The sequence below is a fragment of the Lontra canadensis genome, unplaced genomic scaffold (genome assembly GCF_010015895.1).
Source record: "Lontra canadensis isolate GAN:19392208 unplaced genomic scaffold, GSC_riverotter_1.0 scaffold160, whole genome shotgun sequence".
Taxonomy (NCBI): Eukaryota; Metazoa; Chordata; class Mammalia; order Carnivora; family Mustelidae; genus Lontra; species Lontra canadensis.
Genome location: NW_022631154.1, coordinates 289,780 through 317,117, shown reverse-complemented (window position 1 = coordinate 317,117; position 27,338 = coordinate 289,780). Strand labels below are relative to the sequence as shown.

Here is a 27,338-nt window from a genome sequence, read left to right as displayed (position 1 = left end):
ATTTTATTTATTTATTTATTTATTTATTTATTTATTTATTTATTTGACAGAGATCACAAGTAGACAGAGAAGCAGGCAGGGAGAGAGCGGGGGAAGTAGCTCCCCACTGAGTGGAGAGCCTGATGTGGGGCTCGCTCCCAGGACCCTGGGATCATGACCTGAGCATTTGCTCAGTCTTAAGCTTCTCCCCTGTCCCCTGCTAAAACAGCATAAAGGGCCCAGTTATTCTTTTAACAAATAATTATTGAATGATTTTTAAGTGCTAGGAACTTACCTGAGAACTGGTGATGTAGCAGTGAACAAAGTAGACAAGTCCTCACTCCATAGACTTTAAAAATCAGCGGGGAAGGAAACCTACAACAAGTAAATGTACACCATGTCAAAAACTAAGGTAAAGGAGCGCCTGGCTGGCTCAGTTGGAGGAGCACACGACTCTTGTTCTTGGGGTTGTAGGTCTGAGCCCCACCTCGGGTATGGTGGTTACTTAAAAATAAAATCTTAAAAATAATAACCAGAACAGAATCTTTGCCCTGCAGGACCTAGAAGTGCAGTCTGCTTCCAGTTTGGTGGGAGACAAATGGCCATTCGTTCTGCTCTACAGTTGCAAGTAGAGGGCACAAGCCCATAATCTCTGAATCACTGTTGAGAATAGAATTTATGTGTGGGATTATGTTTGTCCCTTTGAAGTACATGAATTGTCAGGGCGCTGGGGTGGCTCAGTGGGTTAAAGCCTCTGCCTTCGGCTCAGGTCATGATCTCAGGGTCCTGGGATCAAGCCTCACGTAGGGCTCTCTGCTCGCTGGGGAGCCTGCTTCCCCCTCTGCCTCTGCCTGCCTCTCTGCCTACTTGTGATCTCTGTCTCTCTCTATTAAATAAATAAATAAAATCTTTAAAAAAAAAAAGTACATGAATTGTCACGGAGAAACTTTATTAGGCCTATTCTTTGTGGAATAAATATCAAGCTGGGCTGCTACTTATAATATTCTCCCTTCTCTGTTATGACTTTTAGAGTATTTGGAGCCATGGCTATTCCTGAGGTATATTCTGGAGAAATTTTTGTGAGACAGCAGTTTTGTGAGATTTTCCTGTGCCTTGTAGATCACTGCTCTTTCCGTTGTCATGACCACGTCCTAGCTCTAGTTTCTAGAGCTAAATGCTCTAGAAAATGTGGTCGTCTTCAGAGGCCATGAATTCAACAGCCTCTGGTTTCTATTAGTCTGTTTATGAGAGTGTGGATGTGGTAAGTACGTGCTTTACCTGTGTGCTTCTGTTCTCCTATGTTAGAGCTGTGGAAGATCGTAAGTGCATGAAAGTCTTTCCTGACGGAACAGAACTTTCTAGGTGACCACCACCAGGGATAGGAAGCTGCCTTTACTCACCATCCTTGGTGTGATGGAAGGGGTGTGTCCTGGGTACTGCAGTTAGACCCAGAATTTGTGGGGGTTTTGTTGTTGCTGCTGCTGTTTGGGTTTTTGTTTTTTGTTTTGTTTTGTTTTCTTAAAATTTTATCTTTAAGGGCCCCTGAGTGGTTCAGTTACCACATCACATCGGGCTCCTTGCTCAGTGGGGAGCCTGCTTCTCCATCTCCCTTTGTCTGCAAGCTCCCCCTGCTTGTGTTCTTTCTCTGTCAAATAAAAAAATCTTTAAAAAAATTTTTTTTAATTCTCTTTAATCTCTGTGCCCAACGTGGGACTTGAACTCAAAACCCCGAGATCAAGAATCATATGCTCCACCTATTGGGCCAGCCAAGCACCCTTAGATCTAGGTTTTCATCATGACTCTCCTAATTGTTGTGTGACCTTCAACCTCCCTGAGTCTCAGTTACCTCATTCATAGGCTGGGTGGCGCTCGTAGGGACCCCACAAGAGTGTGCTGAGGACTAAACAGAATAATGATTCTATGGTTCTTAGCCCCCAGTTTTGTTATTTAGCCATCACTCAACTGTTGTTCTTCTCCTGTTTTGTTTTGTTTTGTTTTAGATTTTATTTATTTGACAGATACAGATCACAAGCAGGCAGAGAGAGAGAGAGGGAGAAGCAGGCTCCCCGCCTAGCAGAGAGCCTGATGCAGGACTCGATCCTAGGACCCTGGGATCATGACCTGAGCGGAAGGCAGAGGCTTTAACCCACTGAGCCACCCAGGTACCCCTGTTCTTCTCCTGTTTTCCCTTCCTCTTTGCCCCCAAACACACCTTGACACTTCTACTGAAATGCACTTTCCCCAACTGTGTTCAGATTTGTGTTATGAACGTATCACCTGAAACATGGTTTATCTGAGAAGCGGCGCTTCCAAACGCATGTACAAAATGTGTGTAGGAGATAGTCTTCAGAGCAATATGAAAGATCTCAACAATCCAAACTCCTCTTTCCCTCTACCCATCGTTATTAGCCCTGGGATAAAACATGAAAAAGATTTTTTTGTTTTTCTTTTTAGGTGTTATCTTAGTAATATTCCTATGGAAACCCTCCATTTGTTCTGTATCACATAAAGAAAAAGAGTTTATAGATAAGTTCTGAAGAAGGTTGGAAAAATATGTCTCACTCATCCTATTTATTTAATTATATACACTCTAGATTGCTTACTTGCCTGTTATTTTATGAAGGTTTAGGGCAGTCATTTTTTTTAAAGGTTATTTATTGGAGTGGGGGTGGAGGGGCAGAGGGAGAGGGAGAAACAGGCTTCTGGGCTGAGCAGAGAGACTGATGACACTGGCCTTTCACAGGACCCTGGGATCATGACCTGAGCCAAAGGCAGATGCTTAATGACTGAGCCACCCAGGTGCCGGCAAAAATGCGTTTTAAACAGATATCTGTATTAATTCTGGTATAGGTGGTCTGAAACAATATTTAGAGAAACACTGATTTAAAGTCAAAGAGAAATGACAAATTGAAACGTGTCTTGGGCACCATTCATGAATCACACCTTGGTTTTCATTGTCTTCTATAGACCTATTTCTCCAAACCTGCTGTGGGAAAAGACCAGTTTTTTGTTTTGTTTTTTTATACAGCAGGGACCAATACAGTGAAATGAATTACTAGAAAAGGAAGATTTTAAAAAGTATACAAGAACGCAAGCCCGGTATTTTATTGTTAGATTCAGCAGTCAAAAAATGACTGTCAAATTAAAATAAAAATCTCTAAATTCTTACTCTCAACGATGCTTTTGTTGTTACAGAGTGAAAACTAACAGTTCACAGGCCGGCACCAGTCTGTGGGTCACACTTCGAATAGTGTTTTTCTTCAGAAGTGGAAATAATTTTGTGTTGAAACTGGCAAGCTGGAGTTTGCTATTCTGCCATTCCCAGGAAGTCTGATTTCTTCATCCGTAAAATTGAGACAGTTTTACTACCTTGCCTATCTTATAGGAATGTAAAACATAATGTATGTAAAAATACATTGCAAACTGGGGCACCTGGGTCGCTCAGTCAGTTGAGTGTCTGACTCTTGGTTTTGGGTCAAGTCATGAGCTCAGGGTCATGGAATCAAGCCCTGTGTTGGGCTCTGCACTCAGTGCAGAGTCTGCTTAAGATTCTCTCTCTCTCTCTCTGCCCTCTCCCCTGCTTGTGCTCATGTGCTTGATCTCTCGCTCACGCTCTCTCTCTCTCTTTCCCATAGGACCCCTGGGTGGCTTAGTCGGTTAAGCATCTGCCTTCAGCTCAGGTCATGATCCCGGGGTCTTGGGATTGAGCCCTGCTCAGAGGGAATTCTACTTCTCGCTCTCTCTCAAATAAGTAAATAAAATCTTAAATAAATAAATATCTTTTTTTTAAAGATTTTATTTATTTATTTGACAGACAAAGATCACAAGTAGGCAGAGAGACAGGCAGAGAGAGAGAAAGGAGGAAGCAGACTCCCCACTGAGCAGAGAGCCCGACGTGGGGCTCAGTCCCAGGACTCTGGGATCATGACCTGAGCCGAAGGCAGAGGCTTTAACCCACTGAGCCACCCAGGTGCCCCTAAATATCTTTTTTTAAAGTGCATTGCAAACTTAAAAAACTAATGTAAGTTCTATTAATCATCACGGACATTTATCTATCATATCATTGAACAGGGAGGGAGTCTGTCAGCAGCTAAGGCTATAGAGAGACACGGTGAGGAGCTCACTATTCAGCTATGTAATTGCCGCCTAAGGCTGGCAGTATGCATAGCTGATTTAAAATCTAGATCCATAAAAACTTCCTAGTCTTGAGCAGTCTTGCTCTGGATTCTAGTAGCATGCTTACATTTTTAAAGTATATAATTTGGTGGGGTGCCTGGGTGGCTCAGTGGGTTAAGCCTCTGCCTTTGGCTCAAGTCATGATCTTAGGGTCCTGGGATCAAGCCCTGCATTGGGTTCTCTGCTCAGCAGGGAGCCTGCTTCCCCCACTCCCCCGCCTGCCTCTCTGCCTACTTGTGATCTCTCTCTGTGTGTCAAATAAATAAATAAAATCTTTTAAAATTAAAAAAAAAAAGTGTATAACTTGGTGATGATTCTTTGTAATAATTCCAAGCTAAGACATTTTTTTTTTTTTTTAAGATTTTATTTATTTGACAGAGATCACAAGTAGGCAGAGAGGCAGGCAGAGAGAGAGGAAGGGAAACAGGCTCCCTGCTGAGCAGAGAGCCCGACGTGGGGCTTGATCCCAGGACCCTGGGATCGACCCTGGGATCATGACCCGAGCCGAAGGCAGAGGCTTTAACCCACTGAGCCACCCAGGCGCCCCCCAAGCTAAGACATTTTGAAAGCATGTAGCATACTTCTCTAACAGATTTAAAGCATTCTGGAGTCGGGTGCCCTTTTGAGTTGGAGTTTCTGGTACTCCTTTTAGGGTCCTTTACTGTTAATCCTAGAGCAGATCATCCCTTCTCTCAACTGGCTTCCAGTCTCATCTTGTTCTCCAACCCCACACTCTTTCTTTCCCTCTCGTCTACCTGGCCCCTCCTCTCAGAGTGTTTGAGGAGAGAGAGAGATAAGGATCCTTGAAGCCAGGAATTCATTCAACAGAATGATTTTTGAGTGCCTTATATGTATGGGTTAGGTGCAAGAGGTAAGTAAATAAAGAAGACATGGTTCCTGACTTTTGGGATCTCACAGGTTTTTAGGGGGAAATGGACAAGTAATTTAGTAATGAGACAGGTGGTGACGTGTCAAAAATGTTTTGAGAACACTGAGGAAGGAAAATACTGCCTGGGAGAATGGGGGAAGCTTTCCTAGATAGAGCGGTCCGTCTAAATTTACCCTCTAAACGGAAGCACTATCAAAGGGGAAAGGGATGCTTTTTACATTTTGAGGGGATAGTAGGTATAAACTGGTACTCTGCCATGCAGACTAGTACACACTGTCCCCCTCTTTGTAAAAGAAATGTTTTTGTATGGTGTTAGTGTAAAAGTTGGAAGATTTACTAGGAAAATGTCACACAGTAAAACTTGGAAGCATGAGAGAGTGTGTAGATGTGCCTGGCCCATAAAATACTTAGGGGTAGGAATGGCAGGAGGTAAGGAGGTGAATTGGAACCAGACAATGTAAGAACCAATGTGCTGTTGTTGCAGGTAATGGGAAGTCTTTGATATTAAGGCTGAGATGGTAAGGTTACACTTTTCTTTTTCCTTTCTTCCTCTCTCTCTCTGGTCACTTTCCTGGCTCTCTGAAAGATGAATGGGTGAGGGCAGGTACCTTACATGCTGAGACCTCAAGGTCATGGAATGTATTTGCTGTAGATTAGGAGAGAAAATATGCTATTCTGAAGGATGGCAGGAAGCTTGAAAGAATGGAGAGACTCTGGAGATATTTAAAGCTTTAGAGAGACTTAGACTAGTGGGGAAAAAAAAATCACTCTGCTCTGCTTCTCGGACACCTGCTCCTGGCTTCCTTCTACCTCACAGACCACTTCCCATCTTACTTGCTCGTGTTCTCTTCAGTTTGTAAATGTTGGACTCTTCTCTGTTTGCTCTCACTTTTTCTATTATTTTGTTTTAGCCCCGTGACTTCATGCACTGTTCGTATGTGTAGGAGCCTGCACTTGCGTCTCCTCTAAGCTCGAGCTTGCGTCTCAGCCAGTTCCGGCTCACCATGTTAGAGAGGTCACTTTTCATTTTTCACCGCAGACATCCCATTAGTGACCATTTCTGCGCAAGACATTATCACTCATTCACACACCTGCAGAGATGGAAGACCTGGAGTCAGCCTGCACTGTCTCCTCAGATTCCACATCCTGTGTATCCATATTTCTCTGTTCCTTTTTTCTTTTCTTTTCTTTTTTTTTTTAAGATTTTATTTACTTCTTTTTTTTCTTTTTCTTTTTTTTTTTTTTTTTTAAGATTTATTTATTTATTTGACAGACAGAAATCACAAGGAGGCAGAGAGGCAGGCACAGAGAGAGGAGGAAGCAGGCTCCCCACCGAGCAGGGAGCCCGATGCGGGTCTCGATCCCAGGACCCTGGGAACATGACCCAAGCCAAAGGCAGAGGCTTAACCCACTGAGCCACCCAGGCGCCCCAAAACTTTTCAATTTTTAAGAAAAATGGAAATGTTTAAATATATATAAAAACAAAGACTAGAACAATAAACAGCTTATGTAACTAGCATCTTCAGTTAACAATACACATTTTGCCATATTTGTTTCATTGGTGTGTAGCATATGCATAGTTTTTCTGAACTATTTCAAAATAAATTTTAGACTTTACTTCTAGATATTGAAGATTTGCTGTGTTAAGCAGAATAATGCCCCTTCCCACAAGGTAGCCGCTTTCTAATTACTAGAACCTGTGAGTTGTTCCACTTTTCCTGGCAAAGGGGAATTAAGATAGCAGATGGAATTAAGGTTGCTAATCTGCTGACCTTAAAATAAGGATAGTGGGGTGCCTGGGTGGCTCAGTGGGTTAAAGCCTCTGCCTTCGGCTCAGGTCATGATCCCAGGGTCCTGGGATAGAGCCCCACATCAGGCTCTCTGCTCCATGGGGAGCCTGCTTCCTCCTCTCTCTCTGCCTGCCTCTCTGCCTACTTGAGATCTCTGTCTGTCAAATAAATAAGTGAAATCTTTAAAAATAAATAAATAAATAAGGATAGTGGCCCAGGTTATCCACATGGGCCCACTGTAATTACAAGGGTCCTTAACATGGAGAAGGACAGGGGCGCCTGGGTGGCTCAGTGGGTTAAAGCCTCTGCCTTCGGCTCGGGTCATGATCCCAGGGTTCTGGGATCGAGCCCCACATCGGGCTCTCTGCTCGGCGGGGAGCCTGCTTCCTCCTCTCTCTTTCTCTGCCTGCCTCTCTGCCTACTTGTGATCTCTGTCTGTCAAATAAATAACTAAATAAAATCTTAAAAAAAAAAAAAAAAAAACCATGGAGAAGGACCGAAGAGAGTTCGAAAGATGACAGCTTGAGGAGGAGATGAGCCCAGCCCATCACTGATGACTTTAAAGATGGAGAAATGGCCATAACCCAGGGAAAGCAGGCAGTATCCAGCTAGAAAAGGTAGGAGAATAGATTTTCTTTCAGATACCCCAGAAGGAATGTGGCAGACCTCCCTGCTGATGCCCGTAATTTAGCCCAGCAAAACCCATTCGAAACTTCTGACTTCGGACCGTAGGGTAATAAATTTGCGTTGTTGAAGCCTCCAACTTTGTGGTAGTTTCTTACACGGCCATAGAAATGCTTCTCCAAAAAGATAAAAATTTCCTGTTCCACCACAATGCCCTTTTTCATAGCAGCTCTGGAAGAGAGCGTCTCTCTACGCAAGATCTTCTGCATTTTAGATTTCTCATGTTGTTCCCATATGGTATCCTCTAGCTGGCTTTCTGATTCTCTGTATTTCTTGCAAAGTGGATTTCATTGTGAAGGTTACTTGTTTTTGGCAAAAATACTTTATGGGAGGTACTGTGTACTTCCTACTGTATCATACCAGGAAGCATGTCGTACCTGAGAGTCTCACTGTCAGCACTGTCAGGTTTGATCCCTGGCTTCAGTTGACAGCAAGATCTCTCCATCATCAAAATATGTTTTTCCCTTTGCACTTAGCAATATGTGGAGTTATTTTGTTTATTGAAGCTGGAAGGCCTATCTGCTCTGAAAAGTTACTAAAGTAGTTATTAAAAATACAAAATTTACACTTTCAGATTATCATTTTGACTCTGGAGTATGGCAGACCACATAACCTTAAAATCCTTTATAATTCTGTTACAAAACACCTAGTAAGGAGGACCTGGGTAGCTCAGTCGTTAGGCATCTGCCTTTGGCTCAGGTCTGGATCCCAGATTGAGCCCCGCATCGGGCTCCCTGCTCAGGGGGAAGCCTGCTTCTCCCTCTCCCATTCCCCCTGCTTGTGTTCCTTCTCTCACTCTCTCTCTGTCAAATAAATAAGATATTAAAACAACAACAACCTAGTAGTATTGGATAAAGTGTAACAAACTTTTTTTTTTCCTTAAGCGAACTTCCTCTTAAATGCACAGCTAAGCCTGGAAGAAATAAGGAAAATCCTCACGGGCAACAAGTGAAAGGGGAGCTGAAAATGAGCGTGTGTGTGTGTGTGACTTAATGCTGGGACAGTTCTGGGGGCTTTCCCAGTCTCAGGAACCAGAAGACTTGTTTTTAATGCTTTAATGATTGGGGTCCAGAGACAAAGCATTACGCCTGGAGCAGAGTTAGAGATGAGAACCCCCTTGTAAGGTCAGGAGGTCACAGGGAGGTGACCCTAAAAAAAACCCATCTCCTAGTTGAGAGAAACAAGGAAACTTCTGTCACACTCTGGGTTCTGATTAGGTATGGGTGGGAGTATCCCCTGAAAATTTAAGTACGGGCCTGCACTCATAGAGGTTTAAATTATTTTCATCTGGAGATCCCCAAGCCGAGAAATAAATATAAAAAAATTATTTGGAACCCTTTATTCCCTTGGGGTAACTGGAAGAAGCATATAAAATACTCTGAAGGAACAGGGGAACAGGTCCACAATCACACAGGATTCCTACAGATAAAGTCACAATGAAAACAAGGCTCACAATAGAAAATGACAAAAAACACAAGAAACAATTCATTTAGCATGAATAAGTCACTGTTAAAAAATCAGTAGGAACTGAAACTTCAGATAATAAATTTCTCTCTTTTTTAAAGATTTTATTTATTTGACAGAGAGAGATACAGTGAGAGAGGGAACACAAACAGGGGGAGTGGGTGAGGGAGAAGCAGGCATCCCGTGGAGCAGGGAGCCCGATGCGGGGCTCAATCCCAGGATGTTGGGATCATGACCTGAGCAGAAGACAGACGCTTAACGACTGAGCCACCCGGGTGCCGCCCCCTTTTTTTTTTAAGATTTTATCTATTTATTTGACAGAGATCATAAGTAGGCAGAGAGAGAGGGGGAAGCAGGCTCCCTTCCGAGCAGAGAGCCCGATGCAGGGCTTGATCCCAGGACCCTGAGACCATGACCTGAGCCGAAGGCAGAGGCTTAGCCCACTGAGCCACCCAGGTGCCCCAAATCTCTTGATTATAGCTTAAAAAATAAGTATATTTAAAGTATTAAATGTAAAGATTTTGAAAGAATAGAAAAAATAATTTGGGGGAGACAGATTTGAAAAAAAGAACCAAATAGAATATCTAAAAATGCAGAATATGGTCTTCTGTTCAGCAGGCCAGACACTCAATAAAATGGGGGGCAGGGACCTCTCCCAAGCAGCTTAACATTTTAATGGGCGGAAAACAGACCACCAAATATAAATGTGGAATATTAGTCATAAAAAGGAAGGAAATCTTGCCTTTTTCGACAACATGGATGGACCTTAAGGGCATTATTCTCAGGTAAGTGAGACAGAGAAAGGTACCTTCTCACTTACATGAGGAATCTAAACAAAACCAAAAACTTAGAATAGATTGATGGTTGCTTGTGGGGACGAGTGGATGAAATGGGTGAGGCTGCTCAAAAGGTGCAAACTCCTAGTTACAAAATAGGTTCTAGAGATCTTTTTAATCACGGAGATGCGGCGTTTAGCATGGTGTGACCATAGCTGATAATACTGTGATACATTTGAAAGTTGCTAAGCGAGTGGATTTTTCTTTTTTTTAATTTTATTTATTTGACAGAGGGCAGAGAGAGCACAGGCAGGGGGAGCAGCAGAGGCAGAGGGAGAAGCCGACTTTGCTGAGCAGGGGGCCCGACGTCAGGCTCAGTCCCAGGACCCTTAGATCCTGACCTGAGCTGAAGGCTTAATGACTGAGCCACCCAGGTACCCCCCTCAGATGATTCTAATTGTATCCAAAGTTGGTATGTTCTGCAGTAGATGAGTAAAGTTAAGAACTCAGAAGATGTGGGGTGCCTGGGTGGCTCAGGTCATGATCTAGGGGTCCTAGGATTAGTTCCGCTTCTGGCTTTGCTCAGCGGGGAGCATGTTTCTTCTTCCTCTGCCTGCCACTCCCCTTACTTGTGTGTGCACTCGCTCGCTCTCGCGCTCTCTCTCTCTCTCTAATTTTTAAAAAATCTTTAAAAAAAACCCTCAGAAGATATGTTTATTAAATAGCATATTCAGCATAGCTAAAGAAAGAACAAGGAGCAACAGGAGGAAATTATACAGAATGCAGCATCAAGATAGAAAGAAATGGAAAATATGACAAAAAGATTGAGAAATGGAGACCAGAATAAGATGGCCCAAGATATATGTCATAGGGGTTCTAGGATAGGATAGGAAAAATGAGATGGTAATAATGCTCAAAGAGATAATAGCTGAGAGTTTTCTAGAATTGCTAAATATATCAGTCTTCAACTTCAGGAAAAAATGCCGAATTTTGAAAGGAGCAATAAAATGAAACACATTAGAACACACTAGTGATACTGATTCTTGTAAAACGTCAAAGACAAAGAACTAATGAAAGCAACCAGGGAGGAAGAAACATTACCACAAAGGAATGAAAATTAGACTTCAGTCAGACTTCTCAACACCAAGAAAATGCAAGGAAAGTAGTATTTTCAAAGTACAGAGAAAAGATAAGTGAGTTAGAACTCTGCTCATTCTAAAATGAGGAGGAAGTAAACATTTTCAGGGAGACTTGAATGTGTTCAGCAGCTAGGTGTTTTTTTTTTTTAATTCGTTTTTTAAAATTACTTATTTTAAAAAATCTAAACATAATGTATTATTGGTTTAGAGGTGCAGATCTATGATTCCTCAGTTTTTGTTTTTGTTTTTAAGATTTTATTTATTTGACACAGAGAGAGAGATCACAACGAGGCAGAGAGGCAGGCAGAGAGAGGGGGGAAGCAGGCTCCCTGCAGAGCAGAGAGCCCGGTTCAGGGCTCGATCCCAGGACCCCAAGACCATGACCTGAGCCCCCCAGGCGCCCCTGATTCCTCAGTTTTATGTAACAGCTGGTGCTTATTATATCATGTGCCCTCCTTAATGTCTATCACCCAGTTACCCCATCCCTCCACCACTCCCTCCTCCAGCAACCCTCAGTTTGTTTCCTGTGATTATGAGTCCCTTATGGTTTGTCTCCCTCTCTGATTTCATCTTGTTCCATTTTTTCCTCTCTTTCTCTGTGATCCTCTGTTTCGTTTCTTAAATTCCACATATAAATTAAATTATATGATAATTGTCTTTCTCTGACTGACTTATTTCACTCAGCAGAATACCCTCTAGTTCTATCCATGTCGTTGCACATGGCAAGATTGTAAGTTTTTTGATGGCTGTGTAGTGTTCCACTGTGTGTATATACCACGTCGTCTTTACCCATTCACCTGTCAGTGGACATCCGGCCTCTTTCCATAGTTGGACTGTGTGGACATTGCTGGAAGTTAGATATTCTGCTGGAAGAATTAATACAGGGTATGTATCAAGAGAAAAGAATTTGCATCCACTAAGATTGGCAGGACAAAAAGAAATTTGTGGGTAAATCCAAGGTAGCTTTCACTGTATGTAACACACTAATAATGACTAATTTGAGGGACACTTGGGTGACTCAGTAGGGTAAGTGTCCCACTCTATTTTGGCTCAGATCATGATCCCAGGGTTGTGAGATCAAGCTCTGCATCAGGCTCCACACACAGCTCAGAGTCTGCTTGAGCTGCTCTCCCTCTGCTCCTACCCTTACGCACACTTGTGCATTTGGGCTCTCTCTCACTCTCAAATAAATAAAATATTTTTTTTAATGAGTAATTTGAGGGGTGCCTGGGTAGCTCAGTTGTTGGGTGTCTGCCTTCAGCTCAGGTCGTGATCACAGGGTCCTGGGCATGAGCTCCGTGTCAGGCTCCTGCTCAGCGGGGAGCCTGCTTCTCCTCTTCCCACTTCCCCTCCTTGTGTTCCCTCTCTCCCTCTCTGTCAAATAAATAAATAAAATATTTTTTAAAAAATAAAAATAAAAATGACTGATAGAAGCTAAAAAACAAAATGGGGCTGAAATAAAATAGAGAAAATAAATAAAGACTATTTAAGTCATTCTAGTCATAAGAAGGTATAAACGGACCAAAAAAGAAGCACAGAACAAGCAAGATAGTAGACTGAAGATGGTAGAAATAAACTAAATATATGAGTAATCATGATAATAAATGTATAAACTATACTAGCCAGCTAAAGAAACATTATCAGGTTGCATGGGAAAATTCAGGTAAATACAATCAAATAGGCAAAGAAATTTTTAAAAAGGGGGCACAAATTAAGAATGGAAAAGGATGTTCCAAGTAAATAGAATCAGAAAGTTGATGCCTACATATTAATAACAGACGAAATAAACTTTGAGGCCATAATTAGAGGAACTTCTAAGATACAAATAAATTTAAAAAAAGAAAAAGATTAGGGGCATCTGGGTGATTCAGTCAGGTAAGTGTCTGGCTCTTGAGCTCACCTCATATCTTGATCTCAGGGTCATGAGTCAAGCCCCACATTGGGCTTTACTGAGTATGGAGTCAACTTAGAAAAAAAGAATAAATTTTTTTTAAAGATTTTATTTATTTATTTGACAGAGATCACAAGTAGGCAGAGAGGCAGGCAGAGAGAGAGGGGGAAGCAGGCTCCCCGCCGAGCAGAGAGCCCGATGCGGGGCTCGGTCCCAGGACCCTGGGATCATGACCTGAGCCGAAAGCAGAGGCTTTAACCCACTGAGCCACCCAGGCACCCCAAGAATAAATTTTTAAAAATAAAGGAGAACATTGGTAAAGAAAATTTTTTAAAGCTTCTTTTTTTTTTTTTTTAATTTTAAGTACAGTCTTCTCCAACGTGGGACTTGAACTGCTGCTAACCCAGAGTCGAGAGTCACATGCTTTGCTGATTGAACCAGCTGGGCACCCTTGTTTTTAAAGGATATTATTTTGGGTATGGTATTTTAGGTTGTCAGGTTTTTTTCTTCCACTTTTTGTCTTCTCTTTTGCCTTGTTACCTACAAAAAAATCTGGAATTATCCTTATTTTTACATAATCTGTCTTCCCCTTGCCCTGTCCTGGCTACTTTTAAGTTTTTGTAGCAGTTCTAAGCAATTTAATTATGTCCCTTGGGATATAGTTTTCTTCATGTTCCTTGTGCTTGGGGTTTATTGAGATTCTTGGATTTGTAGGTTTATAATTTTCATTGTTTATTCTTTTTTGGTCATTATTTATTCATATGTTTTTTCTGTCCACTCCTATCACTCTTCGAGGGACTCCGGTTATCTGGATATTAGGCTGCTTAAAGTTGTTCCCCAGCTTTAGGGCGTCTGGGTAGCTCAGTCATTTAGGCATCAGCCTTTGGCTCAGGTCATAATTCCAGGGCCCTGGGATGTCTGCTCCCTCCCCCTGCTGCTCCCCCTGCCTGTGCACACATGCTCTCTCTCTCTCAAATAAATTAATAAAATCTTTAAAAAAAAAATTATTCTTTTAAAAAAAAGTCTCCCAGTCCCCTCGTGCTCTTCTTATTTATTCTTTCTGACTGTTTTGAGGTAATTTTTATTACTACATCTCCTGGTTCGTTAATCTTTTTTTTTCCTGTAATCACTAATCTGCTTTTAAAATCAGTGTATTTTAACTTCTTTATTGAGATTTTTTTTGCGTACCACACAATTCGCCTATTAAGTGTACAGCTTAATGGTTTCAGTGTATTCACAGAGTCGTACAGCTATCCCCACACTCTAAGATTAGAACATTTTCATCACCCCAAAAAGAAACCTCTGGGGCGCCTGCTTGGTTCAGGTGGTTGAGCATCTGCCTTCGGCTCAGGTCATGATCTCTGGGTCCTGGGACTGAGCCCTGCGTTGGGCTCTCTGCTCAGCAGGAAGTCTGCTTCTCCCTCTCCTTTCGCCCCTCCCTCATCCCCCTGCCACCCCCGCCCCGCTCATGCTTGCTCTCTCACTCTCAAATGAACAAATAAAAAAATCTTAAAAAAAAAAGGAAGGAAGGAAGGAAGGAAGAAACCTCTGACCCGTCAGCAGACATGATGCACTATGACCCTCTCTCCAGCTGTAGGCAGCCGCTGGTCCACTTCCTATTTCCATTGACTTGCCTGTTCTGGACTTTTCATGTAAATGGAATCACACAATAGATGGCCATTTGTGACAGACTTCCGTCACTTAGGTAAGGTTCATCTATGTTGTAATTCTTATCCGTACTTCATTCTTTTTTGTGACCATATAATACTTCGTTTACCAGATTCACGACATTTTGTTGATATATCAGTTGACGGACTTTTGGGTTGTTTCCACTTTTCAGCTGTAGGAATAATGCTGCGGTGAACACTGGTGTGCAGACTTTTGTGTAGGAATAATGTTTTCAGTTCTCTTGGATATATGCCTAGCAATGGAATTGGTGGGTCATATGATAACTCTGTGTTTAACTTTGTGAGGAACCGCCAAGCTTTTTTCCAAACTGATTGTACCATTTTCCATTCCCAGCAGCAGTGTGTAAAGATTCCCGTTTCTCTGCGGGCTCAACACTTCCTGTGTTTTTTGTGACTGATGTCTCTCTGCATCGATCACCTCTGTGGTACTCTCCTTTCACTGTACCTCTTCTCCATCTCCTCTGCTCACGAGCCGGCCTGGCTCTGCCTCAGTTCCCCCTGTGCACACCGTGTCTTAGAAACTCTCCCAAGACCATAAAGGAGGGCAGTTGGCGAGCTTACCTTGTTTGTTTCCTGTTCCTGCGGGATCACTGCCTTTGTTGTCCAATGTCCAGTGTCTTGAAAACCTGTCACATGTATTTTTGTCTGGGCCGTTGTTATTTCAGGTGGGAGGGTAAATCCGGCCCTGTTAACACCATCTTGGCCAGAAGTAGACCTCACAGCATTAAACATCAACAAATTGATACTTAATGTTGAACTGGAGAATGGATTACTAAATCATATATTTTTGCAATGGAGTTCTACACAGCAGTTAAATGAAGTAGGACTTCATACATTTACTTGGATAAATTTTTAAAACTAAAAAATGGGGGTGCCTGGGTGGCTCAGTGGGTTAAAGCCTCTGCTTTTGGCTCAGGTCATGTTCCCAGGGTCCTGGGATAGAGCCCCACGCCAGGCTCTCTGCTCAGCAGGGAGCCTCCTTCCCCCTCTCGTCCCACCCCCTCTCTGCCTGCTTCTCTGCCTATTTGTGATCTCTGTCAAATAAATAAAATCTTTAAAAAAATTTTAAAAATGAACATTGAAAGGCAAATGGTAAAGGACATGTACAAGAGCCTACTTTCTAAAAAGTACACAAACTATACCATATATTATTTAAAGACATTTATGCAGTAATCTTGTAACAGTATTCATGGAAATGATAACAAACCCATTAGAATAACGCCTTTCTCTGGGGGAGAGGAGGAGGTGGGGAATGGATTGGGGGTGTAGTTATCCAGGGTGCTTTGAATGTATCTCTAAGTGTTTAATTTCACTAAAAGTAAGTTAGGAAGCCACATATGTAACAAATGACCAGGGCCTAACTATGTGAAGAACTCTCAGAACTAAATAGTAAAAACAATCCAGTTAGAACACGGCCAGAAAACATGAACAGAGGGGTTTTCACAAAAGAGGATTTACAGATGGCAAATAAACACATAGAAGGATATTCAGCATCACTAGCCATTAGGGAAATGCAAATGAAAACTATGGTGAAATATCACTACACACCTCTCAGAATGGGTTAAATAAGAAATAATGACACCACCAAATGCCAGTGAGGATATGAAGAAACTGGACTTATCAAACATTGCTTATGGGATTATATAACGGGCCAGCTATGCTGGAAAACAGATGGATGGTTTCTTATAAAGCTAAACATTAATTTTCTATATTACTCAGTCACACTCTTATGCATTTATCCCAGAGAAATGAAAACGTATGTTTTTGCAGAAACTTGTATGTGAATGTTCATAGCAGCTTTGTCATGGCAAAAAAAAAACAAACAAAAAAAAAACCCCAAAACTAGAAACAACTCCGTTGTCCTTCAGCAGTGCAATAAGTAGGGTACATTCGGACCATGGGCTACTAGTTGGCAATAAGAAGGAACGGACTATTGGTACATGCAAAAATTTGGACGAATCTCAAGAGAATCTACTAAAAACCATTTTTTTAAAAAGCCAACCCCAGCAGTGCCTGGGTGGCTCAGTCAGTTAAGGGTCTCAGTCTTGGTTTCAGCTCAGGTCATGAACTGGGGGTCCTGGGATGGAACTGCGCATCAGGCTCCACACTCTGTGCGGGGTCTGCTTGGGATTCTCTCTCCCTCTCCTTCTGCCCCTCCTGCTTCAGTTCTTTCTCTCCTGTGTACCCGCTCTCTCAAATCTTTAAAAATAAAAAAAATTTTTTTTTTAAAGCCAGCCCCAATAAAAAATTTTTTTAAAGTAATCTACAGATCTTCCCCTATTTTACTGGGATAGGTTTGTCCTTACTTAGTTCTGTACAATATCACCACATTTGTAGGTGCATGTATCCTCCATAGTCAAGATAGAGAACAGTTCCATCACCTCAGTATCCCTCAGTGTTGCCCTTTTATAAACATATCCACCCTATCACTGCCCCCCGCCAACTACTTGCCAAACCCTGGTGATCACCAGTCTGTTTTCCATATCTAAAGGGTTATCCTTGGGGCACCTGGGTGGCTCAGTGGGTTAGGCCTCTGCCTTTGGCTCAGGTCATGATCTCTGGGTCCTGGAATCGAGCCCCGCATCGGGCTCTCTGCTCAGAGGGGAGCCTGCTTCCCTCCACTCTCTGCCTGCCTCTCTGCCTGCTTGTGATCTCTCTCTCTGTCAAATAAATAAAATCTTTAAAAAAAAAAAAAAGAGGGGGTTATCCTTTTTTTTTTTAAGATTTTATTTATTTATTTTGAGAGAGAGGGAGAGAACACAACGTGTGCCCAGGGTGGGGGAAGGTCAGAGCGAGAGAGAAACTTAAGCAAACTCCGAGCCAGACTCGGAGTTCAGTCTCATGACCCTTAGATCATGACCTGAATCAAAATCAAGAGTCATCCGACTCTTAACCAACTGAGCTTAACCAACTGAGCCACCCAGGTGCCTCAGGGGTTTGCCTTTTTTTTTTTTTTTTTAAGATTTTATTTATTTATTTGGCAGATAGAGACAGCGAGAGAGGGAACACAAACAGGGGGAGTGGAAGAGGGAGAAGCAGGCTTCCTGCTGAGCAGGGCTCAATCCCAGGACCTCAGGATCATGACCTGAGCCTTCGGCAGATGCTTAACCAACTGAGCCCCCCAGACATCCCAGATCTGTAGATTATATCAACGTTGATATCCTGGTCATGGTGTTGGGGGAGACTAGGTAAAGGGTACATGGAATCTTTCCTGCAAGATTTCTTGAAACTTCCTGTGACTCTACAATTACCTCAGAAAGTTAAATTAAGGGGCACCTGGGTGGCTCAGTAGGTTGGGGCCTCTGCCTTTGGCTCAGGTTATGATCTCAGGGTCCGGGGATCAAGCCCCGAGTCGGGTTCTCTGCTCAGCAGGGAGACTGCTTCCCGCTCTCTCTGCCTGCTTCTCTGCCTACTTGTGATCTCCGCCTGTCAAATAAATAAATAAAATCTTAATTTAAAAAAAAAATTTAAAAAATAAAGGAGAGGTGAAACGAAGAGAACGTGTAGTTTCTTTATGTGTACGGTGAAATTCTCCCTAACTCCATGTTGTGACCATTTGGAAGATGGGTCAGAGAGAGAGAAATCAGAAAAAATATTGGAAACAATAAGAATTGAAAGTATTTTTTGCTAACTTACTAATATTCATTTAAAAGTCTTTGGATTTGGGGAATCCAAATCCTGGAATATGACTTTTGATCCTTGAGGTTGTGAGTTTGAGCCCCACGTGGGGCGTAGAGGTTGCTAAAAAAAAAAAAAAAAAAAAAAAAGTCTTGGGGTGGCTGGGGGGCTCAGTGGGTTAAAGCCTCTGCCTTTGGCTCGGGTCGTGATCCCAGGGTCCTGGGATCGAGCCCCGCATCCGGCTCTTTGCTCGGCAGGGAACCTGCTTCCCTTCCTCCCTCTCTCTGCCTGCCTCTCTGCCTACTTGTGGTCTCTGTCTGTGAAATAAATAAATAAAACCTTTTTTTTTTTTTTTAATTAAAGTCTTTAGATTTTGAAGTTTTTTTTTATAAGATATATTTATTTCAGAGAGAAAGAAAGCATGTGTGAGCAGGGCTGGAGTGGCAGAGGGAGGGAGACAGACTTCCTGTTGAGTGGGGAACCTGATGGGGGGTGTGAGGTTCAATCCCAAGAACCCTGAGATCGTGACCTGAGCTGAAATCAAACGTTGGAGGCTTAACTGACTGGGGCATCCAGGTGCCCCGAAAAGTCTTAAGATTTTTGAAAAGTATTAGAATTTTTAAGAAGGGTATATATATTTTATATGTTTATATGAATATATATCTTACACAGACATATATATTATATATATAATATGTGTTAAGTACTTAAAAAACAAAAAACAAGCTCCACACCCAACATGCAGCTCGAATCCATGGCCTTGAAATCAGGAGTTGCATGCTCCTCCAACTGAACCAGCCAGGCATTCCGAAACAACTTATTTTTTATGTGTTAAATAACTAATCTTCGACAAAGCAGGAAAGAATATCCAATGGGGTGGGGGGGCGCCTGGGTGGCTCAGTGGTTTAAGCCTCTGTCTTTGGCTCAGGTCATGATCTCAGGGTCTTGGGATCGAGCCCCACATTGGGCTCTCTGCTCAACGGAAGCCTGCTTCCCCCTTTCTCTCTGCCTGCCTCTGCCTACTTCTGATTTCTCTCTGTCAAATAAATAAACAAAGTCTTAAAAAAAATACTTAAAAAAAAAAAAAAGAATATCCAATGGAAAAAAGACAGTCTCTTCAACAAATGGTGTTGGGAAAACTGGAAAGCCACATGCAGAAGAATGAAACTGAACCACTTTCTTACACCACATACAAAAATAAATTCAAAGTGGATGAAAGAACTAAATGTAAGACAGGAAACCATCAAAATCCTAGAGGAGAAAGCAGATGGCAACCTCTTTGACCTCAGCCACAGCAACTTCTTGCTAGACACATCTCCAGAGGCAAGGGAAACAAAAGCGAAAATGAATTACTGGGCCTTCATCAAGATGAAAAGCTCTTGCACAGCAAAGGAAACCGTCAACACAACTAAAAGACAGCCGACAGAACAGGAGAAGTTATTTGCAAATGACATGTCAGGCAAAGGGCTGGTATCCAAGATCTATAGAGAACTAATCAAACTCAACACGCAAAACACAAAAAATCCAATCAAGAAATGGGCAGAAGACATGAATAGACAGCTTTTCAAAGAAGACATCCAAAGGGCCAACAGACACATGAAAAGATGTTCAACATCACTCGGCATCAGGGAAATACAAATCAAAACCACGATGAGACCCCACCTCACACCAGTCAGAACAGCTAAAACAAGTCAGGAAATGACAGATGCTGGCGAGGATGCGGAGAAAGGGGAACCAACCCTCCTATGGTGTTGTGGGAATGCAAGCTGGTGCAGCCGCTCTGGAAAACAGCATGGAAGTTCCTCAAAAAATTCAAAATAGAACTACCCTACGACCCAGCAATCGCACTACTAGGGACTTATCCACAGGATACAAATGTAGTGATCCGAAGGGGCATGTGCCACCCCAGTGTTGACAGCAGCAGCGTCCACAGTAGCCAGACTATGGCCCAGATGCCCCATCGACAGATGAACAGTTAAAGAAGATGTGGCATATGTATGCGATGGAATGCTATGCAGCCGTCAGAAAGAATTAAATCTTGCCATTTGCAAAGCACCTGGGTGGCTCCGTCATTAAGTGTCTGCCTTTGGCTCAGGATTTGCAGTGATGTGGATGGAACTAGAGTACATCATGCTGAGCGAAATAAGTCAGTCAGAGAAAGACAAATACCATAGGATTTCACTCATATATGGGGTTTAAGAAACAAAACAGATGAACATGGGGAAGGGAAGAGAAAATAAGATAAAAACAGAGAGGGAGTCAAACCATAAGAGACTCTTAACTATAGGGAATAAACTGAGGGCTGTTAGAGGGAAGGTTAGGGGGATGGCTTGGGTGGGGGTGGGCGTTAAGGAGGCACTTGTGGCGAGCTCTGGGTGTGGTAGGTAAGTGATGGATCACTCATTCTACTCCTGACACCAATATTCACTGTATGTTAAGTAGAATTTAAAACCTTTTTAAAAGGAATACTGCTTCGCTTTTACATAACTATAGGCTTAAATTTCATCATTTTTGAAAATTGGTGGGGAGGGTTTTTGTTCTGATTCGTTTCGTTTTTGAGTAGGCTTGACACCCGGCTCCGACTTACAGCTCCAAGATCCAGAGTCCCATGCTCTGCTGACCAGGCCAGCCAGGTGCCCTGAAAATTGGGGCTTTGTAACTTAACTGACAATTAACATGTTTCTGTTCATTCTCTGACGTGGTTAGTTGGGAAGGCAAAGGGGAGAGGAGCGTCGTACGTCGGCTGGCGAACAGCGGTCACTCAGCAGATGTTTGTTTGGTTCTGCACCCGTCCACCTCTGCTCTCTCAGGGTCCTCTGAGTCTTCGCTGCAGACCTGGGTTTTGGTTTGGGGCTAACAGTAAGATGCAAGCTTGACAAGCGTGAGGCTGGCGCTGTGACCACCTGGCCATTCTTATTTTTCACAGGGGCAGCAGCAGATTGAAGCTGGGCATTTTTCGGCTGTAATTGTTCGACATAAGCGTTGGGACTCTGCTTTAGATTGCTGACAGGTCCTGTTTTCCTGGTTTTTCCTCCAGCTCTCTGTCCATTTCTTCGTTTCCTCCAACCTTTAAATGTAGGTACTGCCCAGGGATCTATGCTGGACCCTCTTTTCTTGTGACTCCGTATTTTTGGGGGGCAGCGTTGCTCACCGCCCTTCCATTACTTCCATTACCTCCTCTGCCTGTTCAAGTATCTGTCTCCAGCCCTGGCCTGAGCACTGGCTCTTTGGTTTGCGTGCTGCGTGCCCTGTTCATTGGACGCGTCCACCTTGGTGTCATGTTGGCACTTCTGACAGTTTTCCATGAAGATATTTTCAGTGTAGGTAACAGATAACCTAGCTCCAACTGGCTTACACATTAAGGGAGTTTATTGGCCTGTGTAACTGGAATCCAGGAACTAGCTCTGGGGCAGTTTGAGGTGTGGCCCAGCTACGGGATTACCTCCCATCTCTGTGTGGCCGGTGCAGCGTCTGCTCTGTCTGCAGGCGACCTGCCTTCCCTCATGGTCTCAAGACGGCTGCCAGCAGCAACACGCCAGGACTGCATATTTCCACATTCATATTCAGAGGAAGAGAATATAGGACTGGGCAGGACCTGGTGGCTGAGACTTAAGTCAGGAAATGTCAGGGATGATTCCCAGGCTTCTGCTTTTGTCTGTGGATGGATTCAGCCCTCTTCATTGAAGTGTAAGAAAAGCTGGCTGTAAGAAGGCAGGGAAGATGGGTTCGTGTGAACACCCCAGTTCTTATTTTAGTTACATGCACATCTCCTGTCAGAATGAAATTGTTAGCAGTGACCTAGGGGCTCCTGGGTGGCTCAGTCATTGGGTGTCTGTCTTCAATTCAGGTCATGATCCCAGGATCCTGGGATCGAGCCCCAGTCAGGCTCCCTGCTCAGTGGGAGGCCTGCTTCTCCCTCTCCCTCTGCCTCTGTTTGTGTTCCCTCTCTCGCTGTCTTTCTGTCAAATAAATAAATAAAATCTTGAAAAAAGGAAAGAAAAAGAGACAGCGACCTAATCTTTTTTCCCCTTTATTCCTGTCCGCTAACCATGAGCTGGATGCATAGTATTCTTGGTGTTTGGGCGGGGCGGGGGAGGTGGGTATGCGCATTCACGGGTACCCAGCACCGCTTCCCACAGTTGGCCAGCTCTGGTCCGTCGATCTGTGTGACAGATTTTTGAAGTGCGTTAGTCCTGCGTAGCAATCCCAGATTTACTGTCTGACGCTTTATAGCCTTGGGATACTGGACTGAACATTTTCCCAACTGTGAAGTTAGGGATAATACCACCTAGTAACTTGTCGAGATTTAAATGGGAGCACGTGAGAAGTGCCTAGCAGTGTGTTTGGCTTTTAAAGATTAGTGATTATCATTAGCAGCCCATAAGAAACCAAAAAAGGCTGGCTAGGCATTAAAAGGCAAAACACAGGGCACCTGGGTGGCTCAGTCCATTAAGCATCTGCCTTTGGCTCGGGTCATGATCCCAGGGGAGGGGCCCAGCCCAGCCCCACCCCCACCCCCCCCCCCACACACACACACATCAGGCTGCCCGCTCAGCTCTCCCTTCCCCAGCTTATGCTCTCTAATGTACACTCGCTCTCTCTTGAGCGCTCTCTCTCTCAAATAAATAATCTTTAAAAGGCAAAATTAACATTTATCTTAGAGAATTTTTTGAAAATTTTATTTTAAGGGGGCTCCACACCAAATGTGGGGCTTGAACTCACGACCTTGAGATTGATTAAGTAGCACACGCTCTACTGACTGAGTCAGCCTGGCTCCCCTATTTTGCAGAATTTTTGTTTTGTTTTTTTAGAGAGGAATTTGTATGTGATAAATTTACATTGAATATTCTTTTCATTGAATATTTTTTTAAGGTTTTTGTTTTTGTTTTTTGTTTTTTAAATTTATTTATTTGACAGAGATCGCAAGTAGACAGAGAGGCAGGCAGAGAGAGGAGGAAGCAGGCTCCCCGCTGAGCAGAGAGCCCGATGCGGGACTCGATCCCAGGATTCTGGGATCATGACCTGAGCCGAAGGCAGAGGCTTTAACCCACTGAGCCACCCAGGCGCCCCTTTTTAAGGTTTTATTTATTTATTTGACAGAGAGCACACAAGTAGGCAGAGCAGCAGGCAGAGGGAGAGGAGGAAGCAGGACCCCTGCTGACCAGAGAGCCGATCCGGGGATGTGGGGTGCAATCCCAGGACCCTGGGATCATGACCTGAGCTGAAGGCAGATTCTTAACTGACTGAGTCACCCAGGCGCCCCTCAGTGACTCTTTTTTTTAATGTAAATATACAGAGTTGTGCAGCTGTTGCCACAATCCAGTTTTAGAATATTTCTATCACCCAAAAAGACCTCTAGTGCCATTTTTTTTCCTTTTTTCTTTCTTTCACCTTTTGTTTTTTTGTTTTCTTGGTTTTTTGGTTTTTTTGAGAGAGAGAGAATCTTAAACAGGCTTCTCACCCAGCACAGAGCCCAGTGCAGGGGTTCAGTCTCATGACCCTGAGATCATGACCTGAGCCCAAATCAAGAGTTGGACGTGTAAAATGACTGAGCCACCCAGGCGCCCCTCTCTCATGCCTTTTTTTTTTTTAAGATTTTATTTATTTATTTGACAGATAGTACAAGTTTGCAGAGCAGAAGGCAGAGGGAGAGGGAAGGAGAAGCAGACTCCCTGCTGAGCAGGGAGCCCAATTCGGGGCTCCATCCCAGGACCCTGAGGTCATGACCCGAGCCGAAGGCAGAGGCTTAACCAACTGAGCCACCCAGGCAACCCTCTCATGACATTTTTAATTTATCTCAGTTACAGATTTTTTTCTTATTGTGGCAAAATATAACAATTTCTTTTTTTTTACCTTTTTTTTCCTCCAAAATTTGTCAATTTCACCATTTTTAACTGTACAGTTTCAGTGGCCTTAGGTATATTCACAGTGTTGTGAAACTATCACCACTGTCCATTTTAAGGACTATTTTTTTGTTTTTTAAGATTTTACTTATTTATTTGAAAGAGCATGAACAGGGGCAGAGGGAAAAGCAGCTTCCCCTGCTGAGCAAGGAGCCAGATGTAGGATTCGATCCCAGGACCCCTGGGATCCTGACCTGAGCCAAAGGCAGGCGCTTGACTGAGCCACACCCAGGCACCACCAAGAACTTTTTCTTCATCCCAGAGATTCTGTTCCCATTAAATAATAGTTCCTCACAGTCCTGTCTCCACTTGTAGTCCCAGGTAGCCACTAATCTACTTTCTATCTTTGTTAATTTGCCTATTCTAGGTACCTCATGTTAGTGGAAATACTTGTCCTTCTGCGTGTGACTTACCTCACTTTGCATGATATTTTCAAGATTCATCCATGTTTTATTGGATTTTGAGGCAGAATGGCTAGATCAGTAAAGAACGGGCAAGGAAAGTTTGATCAGCATTTTCAAGGCATCTCTTGGGAAAGATTACTTACCTTAGACATTCAAATATCTATTTGTGGTTTCTCCCATCTTCTAGTGTATCTGTGTATTTTGCTGGAGTATAATATGGGGGGGGTGTCTTTGAGCAGTGTTCAACTGTTTGTATAACCATCTCAGAAGCCGGGATGATAATGGGGTCCCAGACTCCATTCACTCTAGGTTATCGAAGTTTTGTTCCTTTGTTACATATTTTCAGTGCTTATGAATTTGCCTCAAAACTTGGAACTCTGTGCCATATTAATTTGCATTTGTGTATCTTGCTTTGTACTTTTCTGGAGTATTTTTTGCATCTAGGTGTATGATCAGTTAAATAACAGACTTTTCTCACCTGCAGCTTCCCATGGGATTCTCAGTGGTCCTCTCAATATGAGATGTTTTGTTTTGTTTTTTTAAAGATTTTATTATTTATTTGAGAAGGAGGGAGGGAGAGGGAGAAGCAGACTCTCTGCTGAGCAGAGAACCTGATTGGGACTCGATCCCAGGATCCTGGGATCATGACCTGAGCCAAAGGCAGAGGCTTTCACCCACCGTTTGACCCAGGTGCCCCTCAGTATGAGGTGTTGGTCACCTTCCCTGGAACACTGGGGAGTTACTGGGGAGTTGGGGTTTAACTTTTGATGTTCTGTAGCATTCAGCATTCCAGTTTCCACTTTGTGGGCATTTTTCAGAAGTCAGCCACTTCAGAAATAACATATATCAAAATTACCAGATCCTTAGGGGGACCTGTAGCTAAAGACTCTGTGTTCTGTCGTCTGTCTCCTGTCTGAAGCTGTTGAAATGAATCGAGGATACAGAGAAGTTGGAAGCTCACGTGCTGCTGGTGGTGACATAAGATGGCCCGGCCTCTTTGGAAAGCAGCCAGGGCTGAACGAAGAGCTACCGTGCAGCCAGCAGTTCCCTCTGGGGCCTTTACCCAAGAGAACTGAAAACCTGTTCACGTAAAAACGTGTGCACAGAAATTCATAGCAGCATTGTTCATAACAGCAAAACGTAGGGGAAAAAAACAAATGTCCATCAGTTGATAAATGGATAAACAAAATACACGAACACAAATGGAATATTATTTGGACATGAAAAGGCAGACGCACTGACACAGGCTGCAGACAGGAATGATGCCCATTGACAGAAGCTAGTCACAAAAGAAACACATAGGATTCCAGTTATGTGAAAAGTCCAGGGGTGCCTGCGTGACTCAGTCAGTTAAGCATCCGGTTCTCGATTCCCGCTCAGGTCAGGATTTCTCAGGGTCATGAGATCAAGCCCTATGTCTTGCTGTGTGCTGGGCATGGAATCTGCTTAACGATTCTCACCCTGCCCCTCCCCCATCTTGTGCACACTTGCTCTCTGTCTCTCTCTCTCCCTCTTTCTCAAAAAAGAAAAAAAAGGAAAAAGAATAAAAGTCCAAATTAACAAATGTAGAGTCAGAAAGTAAATTGGTTGAGGACAGATGGGGGCAGAGAGACTGCTAATGGGTATGGTTTTTTTAGGGGGTAGATGATAAAAATGTTCTAGTATTGATTGTGGTGATGGTTACACAGCTCTGTGAATATAGTAAAAACCACTGAAATGTGCACTTTATTTTTTTTTTAACATTTATTTATTTGAGAGAGCACCCATACATGAGACGTATCCTGAAGCAGAGCCAGACACGGGGCTCCATTCAGGACCCTGATATCAGACCTGAGCCAAAATCAAAAGCCAACCACTTAACCAGCAGAGGCACCCAACATCCCAAAGTGTGCGCTTTCAATAGGTAGATTCAGGGCACCTGGATGGCTCCGTTGGTTAAGCAACTGCCTTTTGCTGAGTGCGTGATCCTGGAGTCCTCGGATCCCGGAGCCCCGAGTCAGGCTCCCTGCTCAGTGGGAGCCCTGCTTCTCCCTCTGCCTCTCCCTCTGCTCCTCCCTACCACCTCCCCACTTGTGCTCACTCTCTCTCAAATAAATAGATAAAATCTTTTTTAAAAAAAGATAACAATTTTTAAAAATGACTAACATAACATAATAAAAGAAAGAAAAGAAGTAACATTACCCAAAAATTCAGAGATCTGGCTTCTGACTTCTTTTTCTGATCTCCAAAATGTCTGTTTCCTTTTGTTGGTTGTTTTTGTTTTTGTTTTTTTGGTCATACTCAGGAAAGGATTAAATAGCTGTTATTTTACTCCTCACTACAAGAAGGAAGCTGCCACAAGCATAAACATATTTTTCTTTGCAAGAGCACAGTTAGCATTGTTGGTCTTCTCTGTCTTGCTACTCGAGTCTGTGAATTATTGGGTCTGAGCTCATGTTTTAGGTCTAGAAGTCATAACCCTAGGGTATAGAAATTAAATTCTGTTGAGCATCTTCTAAGTACCCACTTTTAAAGATAAAACTGAGATTTAGGGAGGTAAAGTAACTTATAAGACCTTATAAAAGTAATTAGCAGTTTGAACCTGTGTTTCCATGACTCAAAAAACTTTCTTTCCAGTGTCTCATTGCTATTTCCTACCAGGAAAACAGCCCTGGATTTAAAAGTATGGAAAAGATTCTGCGTTTAGATTTTGTTAGCATAAAAAAAAGTGAGAAGGAAAATGATAATTTTCTTCCTTTAGTAATTTCGTTGCATAAGTAGAGAAAGTATTACCTCTTCTCAGCCTAAACACCTGAGTCTTTCATAAAAGCCAAGTATCTTTTTTGTTCTAAGTAGGCTCTGTGCCCAGTGGGCTTGAACTCACAACCCCAAGATCAAGAGTCTCCTGGTCCAACAGATGAGCCGGCCGGGCGCCCCTAAAGCCACGTGTCTTAAGAT

General features: G+C 43.0%; 1 protein-coding gene across 3 annotated transcripts in view; it reads left to right on the top strand.

Moving 5' to 3' along the window:
- The window catches only part of GATAD2B (GATA zinc finger domain containing 2B), an 85,814-nt gene that overhangs the window by 44,705 nt on the left and 13,771 nt on the right, over positions 1 to 27,338 (top strand). Inside the window, exon 1 of one of the 3 annotated variants that reach the window (XM_032845177.1) lies at positions 13,241 to 13,264. The exons of the other annotated variants lie outside the window; for them this stretch is intronic. The gene's annotated coding sequence lies outside the window, so the exon portion shown is untranslated. Of the gene's footprint in view, positions 1 to 13,240; positions 13,265 to 27,338 lie in introns of those variants that run through there. 3 annotated transcript variants of the gene reach the window in all.